Source organism: Pygoscelis adeliae, unplaced genomic scaffold (assembly GCF_000699105.1).
Source record: "Pygoscelis adeliae isolate BGI_AS28 unplaced genomic scaffold, ASM69910v1 Scaffold45, whole genome shotgun sequence".
NCBI classification, from domain to species: Eukaryota; Metazoa; Chordata; class Aves; order Sphenisciformes; family Spheniscidae; genus Pygoscelis; species Pygoscelis adeliae.
Window position 1 is genome coordinate 6,180,900 of NW_008825114.1, and position 4,750 is coordinate 6,185,649.

Sequence of the window (4,750 nt, forward strand, 5' to 3'; positions counted from 1 at the left end):
AGCGGGGAGTCTTTCCTGGGTCACCTTCTGTTTAATTGCTCAGCAGTGGCCACATGGAAGGTATTGATAAACTGAAGTCTGGGAAAGTTCACTAATACCTTGAAAAACAGGTCTAAAATCCAAAGGTAGCTTGCTGAATTGTAAACAATAGAACAAAATTGAGTAACAGCAAGGTATTACACATATACAGGCATCATTGACAACACTGAATGCAGAATAACTAGGAAATGAGCAGTTCTTCGTACAAGAAACAGAAGGGTTAGTGTGGATCAGGAGCCAAATATAATACGATAAGGCATCGACTCATTAAAAAGAAAAAAGACAACGGCATACTGAAAAAAAAAAAAAGATCTGTAACGAAGAAATCCTTTCCCTCAGAGAAGGGTAGCAATGAGGATTACCAGCAGTTGGAAAAAAATGGCCTGCGTGGAGAAACAGGCTTTTGTCAGCCTAAAAAAGCAGTGTGAGATGGGCATTAGCAGGATGTAAGTATGTAGAAGGAAGTGTGCAAAGATTCAGACAGGGCATTTAGGAGAAGTGAGGTGCAGGAGGCACAAGAGTAGACTGACTGTGGGGGCTCAGAACTCCTATCTCTTCATGGAGATAGGTGTTTAAGGAGCAGTTGGAGAAGCTATAGGCATTTATATAGCCCAGGGCATAGCTGATCCTGCCTTGGCACAGGGACATGGGGTAGTTGGTGGCAGTCTGGTGACTCAGACACTGAATTTTTTTCCTCTCATTTCTATGCTTACACACACAGACTGGACACAGAATGGATTGCAGACAGAGCTGGAGATGAGGACTTGGCCTGGTTGCCCTGGCAGGGAAGTACTAACTGTAAATAAGAGCATCTGTGCTCTCCAAAGGGACTGGGCTTTGTAAATTGCCAATGTCCCAGCTTATTTCCCATGAGCATGATCATGGCTAGACCTTCATGTTCCCAGACTCTCCTAAGAGATGGAAACCATGATGGAAATTAGTTTCCAGTAATGCCCACAATGCTGACCACTGGGAGGGGAGAAAGGTGGAACCCAGAGGAAATTCAGTGGTGTGTATACTGTGGAGCACACACAGTTAATCACCTTCCCAACCCATATTCTGACTGGCTCACTCTCTCCTTGCTGCTTACCCTCAGCATGCAGAAAGTTGCCTAGAGAGACACTGCCTGCTCTGTGTCCAGCTTTCTCCAACATAAGTACCTTTCTTTTAAAATGTATGTCTTCCTTGCCTTCTGGAAAGTTTACCATTTCATTCCTGATGCAACAGTTAGTTCAAACAAAGCAAAGGCCTGCACAGAGGCAGCCCAAAGCTTGGCTTTCTCAAAGCACGGGCAGAAAAAAAACACCTTGTGTTTTCTTGCCTATGCTCACCCTCAAGCACACCATGTCTTTTAACCTTTCAGTAGCTATTTGTCAGATGTAGGGCTGACATAGGATGTATCTCTCTTAAGAAGCCCAAGAGGCAGATGACTGGCATATTATCAGACCCTGTAGTATCTGGATGCTGTCTGAACCTTAGCTCTGGCAGAAGTTTGTTCCTGGTCACCATTTTTATTAGCTGCCAGAACTTACTGAGGGGCTTTCCCCTACTGAGGAGACCTGACAGTCCTTCGTTCAATATTCTAATCCTTTCAGGGGTCTCAAAGGTTCCCAGGCCCATGGATCACAATTTAATTTGTGAGAATTTGCCCCAAGACACTCAGCAGTGAGAGGAAGCATGCTATATTACATAGCTTGTTGTTGACCACAATGTTCTTGACTGCCAATTTAGAAACCAGATTGCATGTGTCATGTCATCACATACATGAATTGGTTCAATCTGTGACTTACCAGAGTTACAGGATTTATCTTTCTGAAGCACTCAGTGTCAGCTTTTAAAGTGTCAAAATGAAGACTCCTTTTTAAAGAGTAAGCATCTAGCTTACTTCTCTGCATTGTTTTTAGAATTCGAAAAGAAGCTCTGAAATTTGCAATTTCTCTACATCACTATTAACTATTCACATTTCTTCTTCATATGCTTGACCAGAAAAAAAAAGAGATAACCAGTGAGCAGAAAGTCCATGTATCATTCTTTAAGTTCATTCGTTTTTACACCTACTTCTGCCAGAGTCTGGCATGGTCTACTGAAATAGTCCAAATTATCTTTGAAAAGATACAAAGGAGTTACTCTACTTCTCCTCCATAGCTTCTTATAAAACATTGAGAAGTACTGTGGTTCTGTCTCTATTCCAATTATCTCAAATATCTTTGTTTATGTCAGGGTTCCTACCTCAATGACAAAGTAAATATAGCACCTTTATTTTGTTGCATGGATTCTGTTAAGTCCGTTAATCCTGTAAAACTTATTTTTAATTTACCTATCTCATAGACTATATGAAACATTCTTACAATTACAAAGTGATCAGCTTAATAAATGCTAAAGAAGAAGGAAAATATCTGCTACTCAAAAAAGCAAGAACAAAGTTCTAAGCAAGTTGTTTTTATGCTCATATTCTGTATAACCTTGGTATCAGCGGGGAACATGGAGAGTTCAAGGAACCTAAAGAGTCTGGAAGTTCTTTTTTAATTACTTCCATGGGACTGGATAAAAATTAAAACATATTTTGGTCAAGAAAGAATTGTGCAATACAGTCAGGGTATGGAAAATTCAAGTATTAAAAGACACATAATCAGTAACTATATAAGTACAAAAAGAAAGCAAAACCAAATGGATAAAAAAAGTAAACATCTAATGTAAAAAGATAAAGGTTATTCTAAAACACTAGATACACTCAATATTTACATTATTGGCTGTAGGACCTCACTATGTTTGAAATGTATAATTTTTAACCACATTGTGTCAGGTGCTCTTTCTCCACAAAAAGGAAGCTACAAGCCCTTGCAGATGCTAGTTTACAGTGATGAGTGACATGGCCTGGAAGAAAATGTTTTCTGAGAGAAAAAAAAAAAGAGTGCATATTTAAACTACGAACCAGAGTGCAAAATCTGCACAAGGCTGGAAATTGTGTTTGCACAGAAGTTATGATACCCATTATTGACATGAATGACTACTTGGAGAAATTACTTAAAAGCTGGGATGCAAAACAAGTGTCTTGCTAGACATCTGTGGGGGAAAAAAATGGGCTATGGAGGAGAACATCTCCAGGGAAGATGTTCCACTGACAAGAGGAAAATGCTAAGTTGCCCATGAGAGAAGTGGGAAGCAGGCTGTGAATGATATCCTTGCTAGTAGGTAAGAAGGAAAAAGTCATAAGCAGACAGCTGCTTAGGGAGAGACTGCAAAGGGAAAAACCTCAAAGGAAAAGTGGGAATTGTAAGAGGGCTGCAGAGAAGGGAAGATGACTTACTTTGTTGCAGAAACCCATCCAGCAGTGCAATGTGATTCTCCACATGAACATCTTGGAGTGATACACTCTTGATACTTCCATCTACAGGGATGTGGTCTGCTTCTCAGCTGACAGTGCGCGAAGCAATGATCACAGTGTCCTAAGCAAACAGATAACTTTATGTTTCAAAATTATACCATCACAGCTGCACAGAGTATCTCCACAGAGGTGTGATGTGGTCTATCTTGCTGACCACAGTGCTTGGACTCCCTTTGTTAATTGCAATCTCCTTTGCTAAAAGGAGAGAAGTTGATCAAGTCAGCAAAAGCAATGTATAATGTCTGCTCTCAAGAAGTCGTAGCAAAACAGGGCTAGAAAGGTTCTCAGGAAGTCATCTAAACCACCAGCAGCTCAAAAGCAGGCTCAGCCCTTCACAAATACCCTAGGAAGATTTTTGTCTAGCCTGTTCTTCAAAACTTCCAGTGCTTCAATACCTCCCTTGGTTCCAGTCACACAAGCAGAAGGGACCGGTGGACAAACAGGCTGCAAGCCTTTTACTGTCAGCACACTTGTACGGTACGAGGAAGAAGGATGCAGCAGAGGAAGGCCTCTCTGCTGCTCCTGCACTCACACATCCGGCTGGGCCGGAGCTTTAACAGCGCAGAAGCACCCTGGGTAACGTGCCAGCTAATCGGCCACCTCTGTGAACTCCAGTGAAAGGGATGGGTCGGGCAAAGGGTGGGAAGACTCTAACTGAGCCTTACCTTCTGAATTAAGCCATCAAAAAGAATCCAAACCCAAAACAAAACAAAAAACGTGGCAGAAGGGACTCACTAAATTAGCGATGCCTATTACATCTTCCTGTACAAACAGATAGGTGCAATCACAACACGACTTTTACTGGTCCACTGTTGTAATCTGAATAAGCCCTGATTCAGAAAAAGGGAGGACGTAATGGCAGCTATCTGTGAAGTCCCATTATGGTATTTGGAATAAATCAAGAGGTAGCGATGTAAAAAGTAAATTAATTCAAAACTTAGACCGAAGCAATCTGTTTCCAGAACCTGCCCTTGACAGTTTTATGAAATGAGGTGGTTTATCTTGGTTCCTGTAAACTCTTGGCAGTTATTAGGGCCACTGGAAGAATGAAATGTTAAACCCATGAGCAGGATCATAAACCGCCTGTCACGACCCAGCCCGGGTACCTCAGCGGGTCATAGCGGCTTCGTGATTCCCTTGGGCTAAATTAAGGTGAAATGACACCAGACGATCGATCAAAAGTTTTATTTATGGTAGAAGCAACCTGAACTTGGAAAGCGTAACGGCAGGTGGCGTGTGTTTGAAAAGGAAAAAGGGGTGGGGGGTGGGGGGTGGGTGGAGAGAGAGAGACACCACCACCTTTGGATCCCGCCATGACGACGGCGG